Here is a 21,825-nt window from a genome sequence, read left to right as displayed (position 1 = left end):
CTTGAGTCATTGAACAGTCATACAATCCCTAAATTCCCCTCATCATCAGGGGCATGAAAAGTTCCTAAACAGGTTACTCTGAAAGGTCACTTACAGCCAATTCAGGTTCTGGAGGGAAAGAGAACCAGGCTGTGACTTCTGAGGGTATCAGGCCCAGGCTGGGGGTTCCAAGGCAAAAGCATCTCAAGTCACCCCTGGTGCATCAGACTCTGCTTGGTCCCTCCCCGGGAGTTCTACTCTTTCCCTGTTCTCTGCCCTCACTCCTTTCTCCATCCCCCATGTCTCTCGCCACAAGTCAATCCAATATTGGAACTTTGCATTAAGAAAAGACGTCAACAATAATAGTAGCGTTCAATTACTGAGCCAGGTGATTTTCATGGATTTGGTTGTCAAATCCCCACATGTACCCATGAAGCACTGTTATTATATCTTCCAGATGAGAAAACTAAAACGCTTGGAAGAGACTTTGATAAGCCGATGCTGAAAGAGAGAGCTGGGGTGGGAACCCAAGCAGTGGAATACTGCTGCTTTAGAGACTATTTCAGTGATTTTTAAAAGATCGTTGTATTCTGGAAAAGCCTAAGCAACTAAGAAGTTCACAGGTGAAAACGTGGCCATCAACGAATATGTCTCCAGAAAGTCAAGTCATTGTTCAGCCTAGAATTGGATTGCGAAGGGAAATAGTGACAGTTCCTCACCCATAACAAGCACTCCCTTAAAAATAAAAGTAAAAATAAGACTTAGGGATGGAACCGAAAGCCAGAGCCCCAATATGTAAGTCCAGACCCACTTTGACACTATAATATAACGAGAGCCACTGTGTGTGATGTGAGCATCTACTGCAGGGAACTGAGCTAGGTCTACAGACCATCTCCTCCATGGAGGCTTCCAACACCCCTGAGAAGGAGGAGCTTGCTAGAGGCCAGTGAGAGGGCAAACTGGCTTCTAAGAACTTTTCTGCAGGAGGCCAGATCTTGAGTTCTGAGCCACTTGCTGTGTGTTTCAGAAGTTTAGGATAGAAAGTCGTTTGCAGCTGTTCAGGGGCCATGCTGATGGAGCTAAGGTTGGGAGCTCAGAATCAGGCTAAGCGAACAAAGGATACAGGCTCCAGCCTGGAGGTGGGCCACTCACTAGCAGAGCATAAATAGGTGGGCATCACTTTGCCAGCTTTATGAGGTCCCATGCAAACAGACCTCCATCCTGACGAAGACCACTCCAGGTGGACATCTGACCAAAACCAACTAAAGACACCTCTTGGCTTATATAACGAGGTAGTTCACACTACAATTATATAAATTACCTAGTCTTAGTAAACCAGAGTGGAAATATGAGTTATGCCTATAAGTCTAATTTTAAATAAAAATGTTCTCTATAACTTGACTTTGATTCCTGTGAGCCAGTTTATTGTCATATAAACGGATAAGAGTTTACCGTATTCCGAGAAATAATGCCTTGAATATTTTAACACAAGTTTTTTGCTCTAATGGTTTATTCAGCCACTAAGCATTTATTAATTAAGTCACTACAACTCAATCGTAAATGTCATAAGAAAGCATAATATTAAGTGGGCATAAAACTGTTAAATAAACAGCAAAATAAAATCTTGTAGAAGCAGCAGATGGACTCTCTTAAGCCTAGTTGCTGTGTGGGAGGGATGGCTTGACAGTCTAGTGTGGTAAGCAACCCCAGTCAGGTCCTTCAGAGACCAAGGCAGGGAAGTGACTCTTCCAGACAGGAACTTTTTCTCTTCCCACCAAAGTCTGTTAAAACTATCAAACTCTCCCAGCACTGCCGGAACCGACAGTGAGAAGGTCACTCTGTTTGCTGTTGTATTTAAACAGCTAGTAGATTTACAGAATGAGAACATCTCTCCAGGAATTGCACAGACTTGCCAAGAGCAAACAGGAACATCGGCAGCTAGAGCGTTAGAAATGCAGCAGATAACAAGGACTCTGTGACTTTAAGTGTCAACTCATAGCCCCCTCAGGGAGGGCAACCAAAGTACATCAATCCAGATGCCAGTAGACCCCCCTGGAGGGTCCTGTTGTGAGTGGGACCTAGAGATGAACCAGGTGGCAGCGGGAGGTTCCATGAGCATTTCCCACTACTCCACTAGGCTGGTGAGGAGGTAGCTGCTCAACCGTCCTGGCAATACACCAACATTAATTGGCTTTCTTTTTGTTGCTTGGTTGTTGGCTATACCTGTGCTTAGTAGAAGGAATACAGTGTGGTTTCGGTTTGTCTCAACTAATCCTTTTGCTGATTCTACAAATCACACAGTTTAGAAGCCCCCCAAACACCTTTCAAGAAGCTTACCTAAATGGAGTAGACCTGAGGGACAATTATTGTCCTAATCCCAGGGTCGCAAGTAGTAAACAGCTACCTTTATGTTATAAGGTTTCAGGCAAAGGGTGGGATAATGGCAGATACTTGGGGCTCAAGGTCTCGGGGGTCAGGCATACTAAAGTTAACTGATAGGTGATCACTGCATGCATGAGATGAACAGTGAGCAAGGGCCGTACTCTTAACCCCTGGAAAATTTCTTAACGTTTTAAAAAATGAGAAACTGCACTGGAAGAAACTGGTTCGTGAGATAAGGACATGGATCCAGTGAACCTCTGGAGCCCAAAAGGATAGAGTCAAACCAGGCTCCAGCATATGCTAGTTGTAGATCCTTGTGCAATTTACTTCTTTGGTGCTTATTTTGAGTCACAGCAGGTTTGTTTTTTTGTTTTTCTTTTTGTTTTTGTTTTACAGAGTCATGCTCTGCCTCCCAGGTTGGAGTGCAGTGGCTGGATCTTGGGGGCTTACTGCAATCTCCACCACCTGGGTTCAAGCAATTCTCCTGCTTCAGTGTCCCAAGTAGCTGGGATTACAGGCATGCACCACCACGTTTGGCTAATTTTTTGTATTTTTAGTAGAGATGGGGTTTCACCATGTTGGCCAGGCTGTCCTCGAACTCCTGGCCTCAAGTAATCCACCCACCTCGGCCTCCCAAAGTGCTGGGATTACAGGCGTGAGCCACTGAACCCAGCCAAGTCACAGCATTTTAACAGGGAAGCACATTGCCAGGATTTGCTACACTGCTGCTCTCTCATTTTGTCACTTTGTTCCTGCTAACTCCCTCTCTCCTCCTTCATATGTTTGTCCCAAAACTCTTACATACTCCTTCATTCATCTCCCCTCATTGTTACCTATATATTCTTATAGTATTTCATTATGAGTTTTAAAAATAAACATTTGATCACAAAATGACAAATACTGTATGATTCCTCTTACGTGAGGTACCTGGAGCATTCAGATTCGTAGAGACAGAAAGCAAACTGGCTAGGGGAAGGGTGGGAAGGGGCAGTTTGTGTTCAATGGATAGAGTTTCACTTTTGCAAGATGAAAAAACATTCTGAAGATGGTGGGTGGTGATGGTTTCCCAATAAGGTGAGTATACTTAATGTCACTGAACTGTATAGTTCAAAATGGCTAAAATGAGGACTTTTAGGTCTATTTTGTCCCAATTTTAAAAAACAGAAAACTTACAAAGCAAACACTTGACTCACTTTCATTATATTGACCTATAAGATTCACCAGAATAGAAATATTTGTCACACCCAGATCACCTCAACACTGTCCCGTAGAAAGCACTGAGGGGGACTAAGAGGATGCATACAATACCCAGCAGAGGGCAGGAGGGAGTCAAGGTGGCATTTTCCCCTAAATTTTGTATTTGTGATCATTTTTTCTTCCTCTCTTATTTGCTGTCTTAGTTTAATGTTCTCTCTAAAGGTGTAAGTCTTTCCAAGACAGCCATGTTAGAGAACAGAGGATAAATGATTCTCTCACAGAGCATGTTGGTTAAATTATTGCATAATTTAAATCACCACATAAAAACAATTGCTCAGTGGAGCTGGGTTTGTTAGTGGTAATAGAGTTCCAAACTAGGCTTTTTCGCTTTATTCTGGCTGTATATTATTGACCCAGATCATTTTGCAAAGTACTCCACAAATAATTGTATTGATGTTCCCACAAAAGGATACTAAAAACCCTGCTAAGTCTCAGTGGAAACCCTACGGAAATAGTATTGTAAAATTAATGGGATTCAGGTTTTAGGTGTTCTTTCTCCCAGCTGAGCCATGTTGCCAGGACCAAATGCTATAAAAGTGCTGCCATTTGCATCAGCCTTAACTGATGAAATATCTATTTTTCCCCTGATTTGCTCTTTGCCTTGATTTCCTGGAGCATATTTGCAAGTTATCCTTGATGCACTATAATTATTTTGAGGAGATTGCTTTTTGGTATAAAAGGATATTGCCGTTTTATTATTTTAGAACACCAAGGGAGTCATATTCAAGGAAGAGACCAGCATTTTAATGCTGGGCTTCTCTCTCAAAGGAAACCAAACTCTTCACTGCTTGTTTTTTGACTTCTGGTTCAAATAGCCTGGGAGGTACAAGGGTAGCATGTGGATTTGCGTGGAAGGTTTTGTTTAAGGCAATGAGCATTAGCTCTCTTTGCCTTCTCCCAGGGCTGCCACTCGGCATTGAGTTAAAATGGTGACAGCAGCAGCAGCAGCAATATCTGCCCAGACAGTTCTGGTTCTTCCATTTACTCGAACAATTTGGATGCAGATGGCCTTTCTACTTCATGCATTGAATATGATTCAAGTCCCAACTATCCATTATTACTTCACCTGCTTTAAAATGGGAATTGTAAGGACTCTGATAAATTATTTGAAAGACTAATTTCCTCAAATACCCCTTTCTGCTATTAACTTGCAATTTTATAACATCTAAAACATTCTGAAATTCCTGTGTGCATAGCTCCGAGTGAGTTGACAGCACGTGCCCCCTGCATCAATACTACAAAAAATAAGGGGGAAGGAGACACTATATTTCTCTTTGCTGGGCAGTGGAAGAATACTGCTCTCTAAGCCCAGCATGTGTGAACAATGAGTCTTCCCTATAGGAATGGTGGTGGAGCTCATAGGAATGCACACTAGGATAGGCTTCATTCATTTAATTTCTGTCTCCAAAAACACAGCCTTTTCCTTCCTAAGAATCCAGGTAAGGAGAGTGGGGGTAAATAAAGACAGAAAGATAGGAGGTCAAAAAAGAACAACTAAACAACAGAACAGCCCTATGTTGTTTCAGTGTCTGAAAATCCTCTGAGTTGTTGAACCCTGTGTTGTGCATTATGTGACTATCTCTTGCAAGATAGGTGGATGCCCTCTCTAAGCTCCATTACCCTCTGTGCATGGCAATCCATTGATAATAAGCTTCCAGAAAGCCAGCTTTCATGTGGAGCTCACCACATTTAGGAGCTCTGTAAGAGTTACTTTCATAACCCTAAAACCAGAATTTCCATGAGGAGAATCTAAACAAAGTGTACAGACTAAATAAACATCATTTTGAGGAAGGGAAGTCTTCAATATGGAAATCACAGTGACACATATGTTGGCAGGAGTTGCATGCTACAGTTGATTAAGACATAAACAACCTTCCTTGATAGAAAATCCCATACAGAAAGTCGAATCTGGCTGTTGATTATAGATCTCATAACAACAACATGTCTCTGGACTGAGCAATAGAGCTGAGTAAGGCAGAGCAGGGATGTTGTGTTTATCCGGTCCACATGGAGGAGAGGGAGAAAGAACTTGCCTGTGTGGAACTCCATTGTGAAAGGCAGGCGCAGCTCTCCAGAGGCAAATTCCACTTGGCTCAGGCTCTCCGCAGGATTTGTTTCCATGGGTCCTGCCTAAATTCATCATAATGGAGACTATGCTCTTCAGCTTCTGATGAGGGGTGTGGAAAAGAATCTATACCTGTGTGGAGTGTTCCCTATGTGCCTTGCACTATCTCTGTTTAATTAAAAACAAAAACAAAGTATGGAAAATTACGTAACAAGCACTGTCTCCAGATCCACACATGTCAACATATTTTTATGCTTGCTTCCGATCTCTTTAAATTTGAATAAAAGACACTAACTATCTCAGCTAAAATTAAAGCTCCCTTTGCTACCTGTCTCTGTCCCATTCTCCTTCCTTCCTCCTGCAGAGAAGCTACCATCCTGAATTTGGTGTGTATCATCTGTTGTGGATACTTTACCATGTCATCTCATTTAGTCCTTCTGACAACTCTTTGAAATGGATATTATGCCCATATTATAGATTAGGAAATTGAGATGCAGGGAGATCAATATTTGCCAAAGATCACACAGAGAGTAGGTAAAAGAGTCAAAGTTCACAGCCAGCTTTCTCTTATTCAAAACCTGGGACCTTTTCACTGCATCTTACATCCAGAAGAGCTGGTCCCCTTCCTCATGTCACTGAAGACTTCAAAGACTTTTCCCAGCCAAATCATTTCACCTCATTTTATCTTGATTTACGAGCTTTACTTTCTGATTATTTAATGGCAACTCTCTTCTGAACCATTTTCAAATTTTTGCCCAGACATGGAAAGCTCAGCACAATCATGATTGGAGAGGGATAAAATGGGAGAATTGCACGTCTTGCTGCATGCATTTGGGCATCCTATCTGTCTTCAAATATGCACAGGTGCATGGCTGCCTCCCTGAGTACCAACAATGCATTCCACGCTCCACTGCTCCTATGCCATTAGGGAGCTATCTGTAAAGTGGTTTCTTAAACATCCCCATGAATATTTACACTTTGTTTTATAGCCATAACTCTCTGAAAAGGCTTTAGCAGAAAGGCAGAACGTAAGTAAACTTAGATTCAACAGTGGCTGCAGTACAAATTGAAGAGCCACTTTTGCAAAGCAATTTGGAAATATATATCAAGTATAGTAAAACTATCCATAACAATTGACTTTAAGAACTACATTCTGAGAATCTGTCCTAAGGAAGTAACCTAAATAGTGGGAAACGCTGCCTTCAAAACCCTTCCCAGTTCTGATATTTATTATAGCAAAAACCTGGACTTAAATTAATGGTCTAACAAATGTGTTAGCTATACTTTAGAAGGGCCCCTTGATTGAATCCTATATTGTCATTATGCTGGTAATTTTGACAAAAAGCCAAGCTCACATCCTCTCTTTGCTAATTCACTGTATTAAATTTGGCAAGCTAGCTAACCATTCTGAATTTCAAGTTTTTCATTTGCAAAATGCAAAATACGGACATCTACTTTAAAGAGTTGAGAAAATTGAGTGAAGAAAATATGAGTGTAGAAAATATGAGTGTAGAAAATTGAGTAAGAAAATATGAAACAGCTTATCCCAGTTACTGAAACCAGATAGTGATCAATACATTATAGTAAATACAATAAATATCTATGAAAAAGATACAGACATATTACAGTCACCAGGGAATATGTCACCAAAAGAGTATAGATTCAGACATACAAAAATGAAAAGAATCTAATTTATGTTATGTATTTCTTCCCACAACAAAAAAGAATAAGAATATGATTGGGGTAATAGCACTAAAAATTTTTTTCCCTATACAGTAAACAATCTTGCTGTAATATTGTTAGGCAGATTTTATAAAATTTTTAAATAAAGTGATATTTTCTAAGCTGTTACTGTGTAAACTGAGACAAAGGAAAGACTTTTTCAATCCAAGAGAAAGAAGTTCTAGCATTGTCCAGATTCAGAGACTGTTATAATGGTGGAAACAGCCCTGGTCTCGTAGCCCCAAGACCTCTGGTCATGTCATGGGAGCAGCGTTTGGCTGCTGTGTTCTGCCACCCAAGGGACTGGGACCTAGTGGTCCTCAGTTTTCTCACCTGTAAAATGAGGATGGTAATAATGCCTAGCTAGCAGATTTCTTGCAAAGAACTGGATAAGATCCATGTAGGTTGAAAATTCATTTGGTTTATAAAGGCTCATTTATGTTAGATTAAGTCATTTTAAAACAGTGTGATCTTACTAATATGGTGACTTTGTATTCACGTAAATCAATGGAAAGCATTGGTGATTAAACTTGAAAACTTGAAAAATATATATATGTACTCATCTCCAGGGCCAAGCTGACATTCACCCTTGTTCACTCTAGTGGCTACAGCTTACGTCAATGCTGTTGTTTTAGAGACAAACCTGCTTTTAAAACTGGAGTCAAGTAGGAGCCAGAGACCTTACTGAAATAAAACAATAGCTACTTAAGGATGTCCTTGAGCACGATGACCTTGCAAAATGCAATTATTATTACAGAACATTATGCTCTCAATACTTTGGCCTTCTTATTTTCACAGCTGAAACCAGAAATGCCAATTTATCCTAGAGTTTTTGGCATATTTGTAGACAGAAATTAGCTGACAGTGGGTTCATTTTTGGTCAGGTAATCTTCAGTTAGACATGACATTTATCTGCTAACTTAGCCAACATTTCCTAAGAAAGTTCCCCTCCCCCCTTGTTGCACATGCACACACATAAAAAACTACCTTTTATGAAGAGTTTTCCCCAACCTTACAGCCTTACCGGGGAAAAAAGGTAAGCAATCCATCAATGCAGCTACTAACTTCAAAACTGTTGTAATAAGGTCCAAGTGAATATAAACAGCAGAATAAAGTATTCTATGCACAGAGATTCTTTTATAATGTGCTTCTAAAAATTAAGCTTTTCATGTAGAAATTGTCAAATAACTAGCTGTGCTCATTTCTGAAGAGATAAATAGCGACAGGATTTCATTATGTTACAAATTTTCAAATGAATTGGTTAAAAATCCCATCTGGCTAGCAGCCCCTGACACATCCTCCTATTTCCCATTAAAATACACATAAAGGTTCTTTTTTAATGACAGTCATAATACAATTTGTCTTTAAAAAAAGAAAAAAAAAAGATGCTTGCCAGAATCTGGGAGACATTTTTCTGTAACTCTAAGTCCAAAGTCAACCCATTGACAAAAACAATAGATGACTAATTGGTGCTTTCCTCTGAAAATAATAGAGGCTTCTATTCTAAAATACGAACAGATGTGCTTCCTCCTTTCCCAGCTTCAACCTCCTGATTCAGACTCTTCCATTCAGCCATTTTTCTAATGCTTGGGTAGAGGTTTTTAAGACAAGCCATGTACTGTTAGTCTTTTCCCAGGGTGCCTCTCCTTTCCCCAACTAGTCAGAAACTGCAACATCCAGAACAATGGGAGTTTATTGCATTCTGGGAGCCACCATCCACCAAAGAGCTAAAGACAAGAACAGAGGACCCACATAGGTAACTGGACAGCCTAGGGACTGCAGGTTTTTAATTTTCTCCACTTGCACAGAGTATCAGGAATCTCAAGCCAGCAGAAATGCCCTAGATGAAAGCCCACTGAAGCCGAAGAAGTCTGCCATAAAACTGCATGAAATGTGAGGAAGAACGACATAGATACAAAATAGAGCCACGGGCATTCCACATACACTACTGTGTTAACAGCCACCCCACCAAGCCACTCTTTTTTTTTTTTTTTGAGACAGGGTCTTACTCTGTCACCCAGGAGGTTGGAGTGCAGTGGCGCAATCACAGCTCACTGCCTTCCTGGGCTCAAGCGATCCTCCCATCTCAGCCTCCCAAGTAGCTGGGACCACTGGCACTTGCCACTGCAAGCAGCTAATATTTTTATTTTTTGTACAGACGAGGTCTCACTATGTTGCCCCCAGGCTGGTCTCCAACTCCTGGGCTCAAGCAATCCTCCCACCTTGGCCTCCCAAAGTGCTGAGATTATAGGTATAAGCCACCACACCTAGCCCAATTTTTATTTGAAGATTAAGTAGAAAAAAAGGGTTGGGGTAGCTTATGAAAAAAAAATCCTCATAACGGAAAGGAAATATCTTGAATACTTGAAGAAGTAAAAAATTTCTGAAATGATTTACTGCAGAAACTAATAAACATCATTTTGACTACTCTGCCATCATCACTAGAACACTAGAATACTTGGGTTCAAATCTTCCTTGCTGTATGACCTTAGGCAAATTACTTAATCATACAGATCTTCCTTCTTCTACAAGTGAAAAATGCAGATAAAAATATATTCTCTTACAAGGTCATATTAAGAATTATACGGTATCAGCTGGGCGCGGTGGCTCACGCCTGTATTCCCAGCACTTTGGGAGGCCAAGGTGGGTGGATCACCTGACGTCAGGAGTTTGACACCACCAGCCTGACCAACATAGAGAAACCCGTCTCTACTAAAAATACAAAATTAGCTGGCCAGGGTGGTGTACTCCTGTAATCCCAGCTACTCCGGAGGCTGAGGCAGGAGAATCACTTGAACCTGGGAGGCAGAGGTTGCAGCGAGCCGAGATCGTGCCATTGCACTCCAGCCTGGGCAACAAGAGTGAAATTCCATCTAAAAAAAAAAAAAAAGGGAAGAGGGTAGTAATGGTAGTAACAGGAGTGGTGGGGTGGTGATGGTGGCAATGTTTGCAGTGGCATGGGTGGATAACTAGACACCCAGCTTTATATACATTCTTATGCTAAAGAATATACCTGAGTTAACAGATATCGAATGGATTACTAAACTGCTCTCCAGTTTGGTAACAGAAACTGAAATAGTAATTTCAATTTCTATTGCCACCAAAAATGAGTGAGTCTGCTTTTCAACAACCCAATGCCCTCACAAATACAGAGTAATGTAATTAAGTACATTACTTAATGTAATATACAACAATGGGATGCTTTTATCTATAAAACTTAAATACATATAAAACTTAAAAACTTAATGTGTTTAAGTTTTATAGACAAAAGTAGAATCCCATTGTTGTTTTAATCTACATCATCTCTTTAATCAGTACATACTTACTGACTGTACTTTCTCCTCCATGAAACGCCTTTTCATATCCTTAAGCCATGTTTTCATTGGGATTCTGTTCTTTTTTCATTAATAACCATTCTAACATATTAAACCCAGCATTTCTTTTTAATAGACTGAAAATATTTTCCTGAGTTTATCATCTGTCTTATTTTGTTTATAGTTCTTTAAAAGCACAGAAGTTTTAACATTTTTGATATCTAATGTCCTTTACCTTTTATATTTCATCTGGAATTTATTTTTAAATAAGTATGTGCCACTTTGTGACAAATACCCATCAAATTTTCAACTCCATTGAACTAACCAATGCATTCTCTTCATCCCCATCCCCATTTGAAATGCTTAATGTACCATATATATGTATATGCACACACACATATATACACACACCATATATATACACACCCACACACAAATATACATACATGTGTGTTTTCACACTTCTACTTATTCATTTTTCTGTGGTTTAAAAGTGAAAAAAGGTACTTATTGTGAGTGGATTAAATAAATTATTTCTAAACTAGCAAATCTTAGGAAAATCTAGAATGTGGCAAATATGCATGAAAAAAAAATGTGTATTCAGGGAAGTGTGTGCCACAGACAGGAAGGGGTAATAACCTCTTCATCCATCAAGCTGGAATTCAACACATATGATGGTTCAGCCACACAATGGAGTTTTACACAACCATTAAGAATTATAAAGGTCCCAGGGCAGGAACTCAACGTAAAAAATAAATAATAAAAATAAAATATTTAGTTTAAAATAACAAAAAATAATTATGAAACTCTGTGTTTGACATTAATAAATGTCCATGAGATACAGTTAACCTTAAAAGCAATTAAACACACTGTACTGCATTTGTTTTCTTTAGTGTGGTTTCGTGTTTAAGAATACAAAGACAACATACGAAATGATACACACCAAATATATTCATAGTACATAGAATATATGTTAGTGGAATATTTAGTAGTAAAATAATGAGCTGTAAGTGGACGAATAACTCTCCTCAAAATACTCCACAGGGGGACACAACAGCTTGACCAGGGGGAGCTCCAGGGTCAGAATGGGAGAAAAGCATTACTGTAGGAGAGGAATGGATGTGGCTGGGGGAGACTAAACCTTGTCACCAAGATAGAATCTCCTTAAGGGACAGTGCAAAGTCACAGAACAAAGGCTCAGAGAAGAAGGTATTCTCAGGCAAGAGCAGAGTCCTATGGATGTGGAAGTCAGGAACGCAGGGTTCCTATAAGAGACCTACAAGAGTGTTCATGTCATGGACTCGGGAAATTCACACTAAAGGCAAAGTTTTCAATTCTTTCCCTCATATGTTGCAATTCCCTTTAATTCCTCTGACCCTTTAACCAACTTTGTGTCAGGTCACCACCTCCAATTCCCAACATGACCCATCAGTCTGCCATCAGGGACCTGTGAAGTGAAGGTCACAACACCAGTGCATTCCAGGCCAGAATGGGAATGCAATGAAAGGTCACCCACTGTGGTACGGAATAGATGCCACAGAGGAGCAGGGCTCAAGTGGAGGACTCAGGGGTGCATGGAAGACAATCTCCACCCCTCCCCAAATATGAGCAGGAAAGGACGTCTCATGTCATGAGAGAAGGTGACACTTGATGATATTAGTAATGCTGAGACAAGCTATATGGTTTGTATTTCTGGCTCTGCCACTTATGAGCTATGTGATGTTAGTCAACTTACCTAGCCTTTCTGAGCCTCTGTTGTATCATCTATAAATCAGGGATGAGAATAACACATTTCATAGAGCAGTTATGAGGATAAAACATATTAATATTCATAGAACCTTAGCAGTATCTAGAACTTGTAAACAATGAATGAGGCTGGACACAGTGGCTCACACCTGTCATCTCAACATTTTGGGAGGCCAAAGCAGGTGGATTGCTTGAGCCCAAGAGTTTGAAACCAGCCTGGGCAACATAGTAAGACTCCATCTCTACAAAATATAAACAAAAGTAGCTGAGTGTCATGGCCTATGCTTGTAGTCCCAGCTACTTGGGAAGCCAAGGTGGAACGCTTGCTTGAGCCCGGGAGTTAGAGGCTGCACTCAGCCGAGATTGTGCCACTGCTCTCCAGCCTGGGCAACAGAGTGAGACCTGTCTCAAAGTAAAAATAAAAATAAAAATAAATAAACAATGAATGTGTTAGCTATTGTACTTACATAGGTATTATAATTAAAACTTTTTGTATTATCTGAATCTTTTTAAAGAGCACATAATTCTATTAAAACATAAATTTATAAAAATATATATTTATCTTTACTAAGCACCTACTATGTTCTAGGCTTTCATTGTACAGTATTATGAATATACTAAATGCCACTGGATTCTTTGCTTAAAAATAGCGATATTGGTAAAATACACACACATTACATAAAATTCACCACTTAAATCATTTTAAAATAGAGAACTCAGTGACATTTAACACATTCACGCTGTTGTGCAGTCTTCACCACTGTCTAGTTCCAGAACATTTTCAGTGCCCCAGAAGGTAGTCCTGTTTTAAGCATCATTTCTCATTACTGTTTCCCTCAGCTTCTGGTAACTGCTAGTCTGCTTTTTGTCCCTGTTTCTCTATTTTGGACATTTCATGTAAGTTGAATTATACAATATGTGGCCTTTCATGTCTGACTTTTTAAATTTACTATCATTTTCTTCAGATTCATCCATGTTATAGCATGTGTCTGTATTTTATTCTTTCTTATAGCTAAAATAATATTTCATCATACGGACATACACATTTTGTTAATCTCTTCATCTGTCCACGGACGTTTGTGTTATTTCTACCTCCTGGCTGTTGTGAATAGAGCTTCTATAACCATGCATGTGCGTGTATTTGTTTGAGTAACTGTTTTCAATTCTTTGGGGTATATACTTAGGCATGGAATTGCTGGGTCACATGGAAATGCTATGTTTAATCTATTAAGGATGCAAAGTATATTTTTAAGTAAAGAAAATAATTGCATAATAATATGAGAGGCAATAGAGAGTAATGGAGCCACAAAGCAAGGGTTCGAATCCGGGATTCATCACTTACTAGCTGTTGTCACCTTAGAAAACTTATGTCCTCATTTTCCCATCTGTCAATTGGCAGTAATACTAACCCCTATCCCACCAGGTTGTTACAAAAATTAAGGGAATTAATATATGTGGTATAATTAGAACAATGCACATGATGTTACTTATTTTGGTTTAGTTCTGTTTGCATGCCTATGTATAGACTATATACATAATTGTTTAAATCAAACTATTAAGACTGGTTGCCTTTGGGAAGTGGATTTAAAGGATAAAAGACAGGGCCCTGTCAGTCGGGCGTGGTGGCTCACGCCTGTAGTCCCAGTACTTTGGGAGGCCAAGGCGGGCTGATCACTTGAGGACAGGAGTTCAAGACCAGCCTGGCCAACATGGTGAAACCCCGTCTCTACTAAAAATACAAAACAAGTAGCCGGGCATGGTGGCAGGCACCTGTTATCCCAGCTACTCAGGAGGCTAAGGCAGGAGAATTGCTCGAACCCAGGAGGCGGAGGTTGCAGTGAGCTGAGATCACGCCATTGCAATCCAGCCTGTGCAACAAGAGTGAAACTCCATCTAAAAAAAAAAGCAAAAGACAGAGCCCTGTCCTCTTTTTATTTTGTTTGTGCATTTCTCTCTGTAATGAGCATGTATTAGTCGTCACAATATTTTGAATTAATGAGGTTTTCTTTTTAAGATGCAAAGTGACCCATTCAATGACTCAAAACCCTTCAGTGATCTTATAGCAGTGGTTCCCAAAGGCCTTCATGCTGGCTGGACACATAAAATCACTTAAAGAACTTATCCAAAATACAGATCATCCTACTTCTCATTTGGCCTTATTGAATCACAAGTTCTGGTTGATTCTAATGTGCCATGATGTTTGAGAACCAGAGAGTCTACACTATTTCCATGACCTGGTCTCTCAGTGTCTTGCAGTTTCATCTTCCCCTCTTCCTTCCTAATAAAGCTTGCCAGCCAGGCGCGGTGGCTCACGCCTGTAATCCCAGTACTTTGGGAGCCTGAAGCGGGCAGATCACCTGAGGTCAGGAGTTCAAGACCAGCCTGACCAACATGGAGAAACCCCGTTTCTACTAAAAATACAAAAATTAGCCGGGCATGGTGGCACAGGCCTGTAATCCCAGCTACTCGGGAGGCTGAGGCAAGAGAATCGCTTGAACCCGGGAGGCGGAGGTTGCAGTGAGCTGAGATTGTGCAATTGCACTCCAGCCTAGGCAACAAGAGTGAAACTCCGTCTCAAAAAAAAAAAAAAAAAGCTTCCCACCTATTATTTGACATGCTCTTCTATGCCTCAGGATGTGTCTTTGCCTAGAACGCAAGCCCCGTTTAACTTCGTTCTTTGAATTACTAACCCCTGTTTATTCTTCAGTACTCAGTTCAAGCATTGTCTCCTCCAAGGTCCACTGTTATCAAATGAAGTATGTCCAACAAATGAAATACTTAGTCTGTCCGAAAATGAAGTAAATTTCCTCTCTTTTGGTCTGCCAGAACATTATTTAGCAGTAGCTCAAAAACGTCTTCTCCACATACATTGAAACTGTTTTTTCCCATGTCTGTTTTTGCTCCCACCCAACTGAGGTCTTGAGGGCAGAGACAATGTGCTGTGTAGCGATTCTTAACTAAAGATTTCACCATGAAATGAATAGTTCAATTTTATAATAAATACCTAAGTGTATATATAGTGTATTTATACATATATAATTATAATTATATATGTATAATTCACAGTAAACTATGTAGTAAATTACAGGGCACAGAGAACACTGGCCCAGTTTTTCCAAATTCATATTTAATATATGCGTGCAGATATTTGTGCATGTGCATGGGAATACTTCTGAGTTAAAATAACCTCTGAAGCCAATGTTTCCTAAAGCCAGTTTCTAGAAACACTAGCGTCAGGAGCTCCTCAGTGAGAAGAAAGGATTTCATCGGTAATGAAATTAAACACTCTACGATAGCCTACACTAAGAGCATTTCTGGTCGTGTTATTTGACCACAACACTATTTCAAATACATCTATGAGCATTCAGAGAAAGTGGAGTTCTGTGGACCCACATTTTTAGAAATGCTGCATAACGTACTTAACCAGTTCTTTTTCTGAAGTGACAGAGTGGTCACGCTTAGTTGTCGTGGCATGGTGTGGAACAATTTCCATTGGAGTAGGCCACGCTCTTACTATGCTCTTACCACCACCAGAAGCAAAAGACACTTTCCAAGTGGCAGTCTATTTCGGGACAATCTATTTTATATTTTCCACCACTGAGAATTCCACTCTGCTTTCACAGGCAGTTCTTTCAGCTGAATGAATCGTGTTTTCTCCTTTGGGGGCGTGTGTAAATGAATTGCTAACCGTTTTGAATAGCACCCATCTGTGACAACAGTCATGCTTATGGGTGGCAGTTAATTCAGACAGCTTGGAAGATGACGATGTCTTACAAATAAGAAGGGAAGAAACGGGGACTGTCTTTTTTATAGAGTCATATTTATAATATCATAATTATTGTATGTATTTATAGTATTATATTTATTGCTTGTATTCCATTTTCTTAAGGTATAGTTTTGGGACCATCAAAATGCACTCCTAATTTATAATGTTGCATGGGACAAGGACAGAACTTGGCTTCTCCTATTTCATTCCTGAAATCTTAGAACAGGAAACCCTACACTATCCATTTATGTTTGTGGCTTTGCATTCAGCATAAAATTAAATTTTCTCTGGCATCATTTGTGAAGAAAGCTTTTAAAGCAGTGATTTCCCTGAGTTCCTTATGTAGGCAGCCCATCTTCATTTTATTTTATTTATTTTTTTGAGATGGAGTTTCACTCTGTCACCCAGACTGGAGTGCAGTGGTGCCATCTCGGCTCACTGCAGCCTCTGCCTCCCGGGTTCCAGCGATTCTCCTGCCTCGACCTCCCTGGTAGCTGGGATTACAGCCATGCACCACCATGCACAGCTAATTTTTGTATTTGTAGCAGAGACAGGGTTTCACCACGTTGGCCACGCTTGTCTCGAACTCCTGACCTTAGGAGATCTGCCCGCCTTGGTCTCCTAAAGTGCTAGGATTACAGGTGTGAGCCACCACACCCAGCCTGGTAGCCCATCTTTAAAACCACCAACATCACCCAACAAGTGTGGGATATCACCCAGCAAGTTATATCTAAGGATAAGGAACAATGTGAAAGCTGAGAGTTAGAAAGCTGACCAATTTCAGAACAAACCATCTCTCTAACAAACATCTTATTACAAAATCAGAGACTCAACTGTAAACTCTGGTAATAATTTAGAAGATTAACACTCTGCCCTAAATCCCACAAAATAGGCATATCTAAATTATACACAAACTGCAGATGTGGCTGGGCAAGGTAGCTCAGACTTGTAATTCCACCGCTTTGAGAGGCTGAGGCAGACAGATCACTTGAGTTCAGGAGTTTGAGACCAGCCTGGGCTGGTGAAATCCCATCTCTATAAAAAATACAAAAAAAATTAGCTGTGAGTGGTAGTGTGTGCCCGTAGTCCCAGCTACTTGGGAGGCTGAAGCAGGAGGATCATTTGAGGCCATGAGGTCAAGGCTGCAGTGATCTATGATCGCACCACTGCACTCCAGCCTGAGCAACAGAGCAACACCCTGTCTCAAAACAAACAGGCTGGGCGCGGTGGCTCACGCCTGTAATCCCAGTACTTTGGGAGGCTGAGGCGGGCGGATCATTTGAGGTCAGGAGTTCAAGACTGGCCTGAACTACATGGTGAAACCCCATCTCTACTAAAATACAAAAAAAAAAAAAAAAAAATTAGCTGGGAATGGTGGCAGGTGCCTGTAATCTCAGCTACTCAAAAGGCCGAGGCAGTAGAATCGCTTGAACCCAGGTGATGGAGGTTGCAGTTAGCCAAGACTGTGCCACTGCACTCCAGCCTGGGTAACAGAGCAAGACTCCCTCTCAAATAATAATAATAATAATAATAGAAGAAACAAACTGTAGATGAGTTAAACATAGTAATTATACAAGGGTGCCCAATGTACTATAAAACATAACGTGTATCACATCAAAAATGATGAAATGCCAGCCTAAATCATTTCGAAAGTTTACCCTAAACAAAATACTTATACCAGCAATAATTAATAATTTTAAGTATGTTATTAAATATATTTTTGCTAAGTGCTTAAGATTTAATGATACCTTGTGGGAATCAGAGCTCATTCACATCTCCTGGAAATGCTGGACAAAAAAGTCTGATTGCCAAATCTCCCTAGAGTCATGGAAACATTCAAAGCATTTTTGTTTTCAAAAGAACCTGCAATTACCCCTCTTTCCGCTAGGTGGTATACTCAAGGCCAAGAAAGCTATCAAAGGGATAAATATGTTCTTTTTCAACAAGGTCAAAAAAAAAAAAAGGATACTTTTTAATGTAATTTTTTAAAATTTCTTTTTCATTTCAATATGTGTTAGGGGAACAGGTGGTGTTCGGTTACATAAGTTCCTTAGTGGTGATTTCTGAGATTTTGGTTCACCCATCACCTAAGCAGTCTTCACTGGACCTAACGTGTAGTCTTTTTTCCCTCACCCCTCACCTCCTCTCCCACCCTTTCCCCGAGCCCCCAAAGTCCATTGTATCATTCTTATGCCTTTGTGTCCTCGTAACTTAGCTCCCACTCATAAGTGAGAATATACGATGTTTGGTTTTCCATTCCTGAGTTACTTCACTTAGAATAATAACCTCCAATGGAGAGGATAAATTTTAAGCTTGAAGAGGCGACTATCTTACATCTGAATTCCAAAGTGTTTGATGAAAAAAACAGAGACATTAAGAGAGAGAAGGAAAGGCCTGCTCAAATAGCCAGGGCCCCTCAAAGAGTGAGTCACCTACCACCAGGAATGACAATTAAAATTAGGCAAGGCCACCAGCCTCCAGTGTTACTGCATCAGAGTGGTGGGGATGAAGTAGGGAACTCAATTTGCTTTTCCAGCATGCGCTCGGCTTGACTGTTATGCAAAATTCTGAGAACTAAATTTAGATTGCTCTCAATCTTTCTAGTAGTCAGAAACCACAATTGGTTCATAAGTTTGTGATGTTCTGAAACCTTTTTTTTCTGCTTCCTATATAGCTTGTATCTTGAAGGCCAGGGATTATAGGTTTCACTGTAAAATCTCCAGATGAAATTTTGCTAGCTTACTATCTCTCCAAGAAAATTCAGAGTGGCAGATTCAACTCTATGTAATAGGATATTTGGAAAGTACTTTCAGCTTTGCAGAAGGGGAAAAATGTATTTTATAGAATGTAGTGAAAATGAATCTCTTCTGGAAAGAATGGGTGATATTTATATTAGATATTCAAAAGTTGAATCACATTGATCTGTCTTTTAAAGTAATTACATTGATCTCTGGAGTTTGAAGAAATGTATTGCTTACTCCCTGTGGATATTTTCAAACTTTAATTTTTTTTTAAGCAAAGCAGTTTATTTTGTTTTTCCTAGTTTGAGACACAAAAGAAACCCATCTTACTGAAGTTCAGCTAATTATTGTATAGGAATGTGTGTATGAGTGCGCATATGTGTATACTGTAGGTATGCGTGTGTGTGTGCGCGCCCGCGTGCGCACGCTCTCTCTCTCTAGGACCCCCTGAAATGAATGTTGGTTGTTTTAAACCAGATTTTTTTTGTAGAGTCACAAGTTTGCTGCTTTAAACTCACTTGTTTTAAAATATTTCAAATGGACAATATTCTAAAATATATTTCCCACTACTCTAATTTCAACTGAGTAAAGAATAAAATGTAACCGTTTCTTACAACTTAGCACTATCAGTGTGAAAATGGATTCGTGGGCAGTGTTTGAAAGCGGCAGTGTCTTCAGGGTCCGCTGAGGTCCTAAAGGCCTGTTTGTACCTAGAGTACATGAACCCAGGCAACTCTGCTCTGGGAATTATTGCCTCTACATGTTACGGTTTTCTTATTTTTCCCCCTTACTTTCCATTGTTACTTTGTGTTGCTACCAACACACCAAGGCAGCAGGGAGGGCTCCTTCTGTTTCTAATCTGCAGAGGCCTTGGAAGGATGAGCGTCGTGTTTTGTTAGTTAGGAACGTGCGTAGCCCAAGTGGGAGAGCGGGGCCCGTTACGCAAGGGCCTGCTCCATGACGACAGCGGTGCATACCTTGCCCTGTGTCTAGTCTGGCTAGTCTGGTTCTGTGTTTTATTTTCTTGCTCCTGGTTGTTCTCCCAACAGGTGAAACTGCAGGTGGTCGAATCGCGGGTAGTTGAGCTGTTGTTTCAAACAAATCTTTCTAATCTATTTTTACTTGTGGCTAGAATCACAACATTTATGGAAAAGCTTTGTGTGGCCCCTCAACTTATGTAACTCTTATGTATTTTATTTTTCATGTGCTACTAGCATATTTTCTTTAACAAAAATGTCTAAATGTGCTTCAGGGCTTTCATCTATCAAAAAGCATACCTGCATTATCACGTGTGTATATATGGATACATATAAACACATACGCATATAAACATATATACATGTGAGTGTGCGCTTATCATGAGGCAAGGTGACGAAGGGGCGCTCATTATTTTCCTTTGGGAAAAGGCTTTACTTGAATCTGTTTTCCTTGAGTTATTTTTATCACTTAATTATCTTTATCAAGGTCATTAAATGGAAAAAATGCTAACAAAAGAGGGCTAGTGGTACTTTACTAAGGAACAGTATAGGAGAGCTGTAACTGCTCGTCTGTTCTCTTGGGCAAAGTTGGGGGAGTTGATGAACAAAAGCAACAGGTTCCAAGAACAAACAATGGCATTCTCTGTGACCTGCAGCACAGCTGGCAACGCTGGGTTCTCAAACATTTAGGACCTATGCTAAATATTTCCTCCAGCCACGTCTAACCATGCCAACATCTCACACACATTGAAAAGTATTGCTTTTTCCTTTTGGTTTTAAACATTCCTTCTAATGAACAAAAACAGCATTTAACATTTTTAATTGAAGACTGGCTACAGTAGATTACAAATGTTACACCCAGGAAGGCATGAGCTCATTTCTCAAGACTTTGATCTGTAATTACAAAATACTCACCAGCTGTAAACTCTATGCAGGTCTTCCTAACATGGCGTAGTCCCTGGTACGTGGTAGGCCCACAGTAAACATTCCCAATGGACAGATTAACCAGTTACAAATTCACTTGTGGGTAAAGACTGAGTTTAGCACATACAAGGATAAGTCAGATCGTGTCCGGAATTGGTGGGTTCTTGGTCTCGCTGACTTCAAGAATGAAGCCGCAGACCCTCGCAGTGACTTTTACAGTTCATAAAGATGGCGCGTCCAGAGTTGTTCGCGTCTCCCGTCTGGAGTTGTTCCTCCCTCCCAGTGGGTTCCCAGTCTCGCTGGCTTCAGGAGTGGAACTGCAGACCTTCTCGGGGAGTGTTACAGCTCATAAAAGCCGCACAAACCCAAAGGGTGAACAGCAGCAAGAGTTATTGCAAAGACTGAAACAACAAAGCTTCCACAGCCTGAAACGGAGACCCCAGCGGGTTGCCGCTGCTGGCTCCGTGACCTGATTTTATTCCCTTATTTGGCCCCACCCACATTCTGCCGATTGGTCCATTTTACAGAGAGCTGATTGGCTTACTGGGAGCTGATTGGTCCATTTTGGCAGAGGGCTGATGGGAGCATTTACAAACCTGTAGCTAGACACAAAAGTTCTCCAAGTCCCTGCCCATCCCAGAAGCACAGCTGGCTTCACCTCTCACTGGCACTACTTGTGAGACTTTGCAGCACCTAGCCCGGGCACTCCCGGAGCCCAGACGGAGCTTGTCCCAGAGAATCAAGAGGAAAAGAGGAGAAGCGAGAAAGAGAAGGAGACCTGCTATCCTGGCCAACATTCCCGCGAAGAGGGAACGGCGGTCCAGGCACGGGATCGTCTCCAATCAAGCCCAGCAGGCGCCCCCCGGAACCCGCGCCAGCAGGCGAGCGCCGCGCGCAGCCCTGGCTCTAGCTCTGGCTCCGGCTCCGGCCCGCGCCTCTCCCTCCACACCTC

At 40.7% G+C, this 21,825-nt stretch overlaps 1 protein-coding gene across 4 annotated transcripts in view; it reads right to left on the bottom strand.

Moving 5' to 3' along the window:
• NME8 (NME/NM23 family member 8) overlaps positions 1-21,368 on the bottom strand; it is a 405,025-nt gene extending 383,657 nt beyond the window's left edge. For 2 of the 4 annotated variants that reach the window (XM_016957281.3, XM_054687470.2), the window contains exon 1: positions 20,865-21,358. The gene's annotated coding sequence lies outside the window, so the exon portion shown is untranslated. Of the gene's footprint in view, positions 1-20,864 lie in introns of all 4 variants that reach the window. The other 2 variants (XM_054687471.2, XM_063815317.1) reach the window with 2 other exon arrangements.
• Positions 21,369-21,825: the final 457 nt, after the last annotated feature.

The sequence above is a fragment of the Pan troglodytes genome, chromosome 6, assembly GCF_028858775.2.
Source record: "Pan troglodytes isolate AG18354 chromosome 6, NHGRI_mPanTro3-v2.0_pri, whole genome shotgun sequence".
Lineage (NCBI taxonomy): Eukaryota > Metazoa > Chordata > Mammalia > Primates > Hominidae > Pan > Pan troglodytes.
This window is presented reverse-complemented; position numbering and strand designations above follow the sequence as displayed.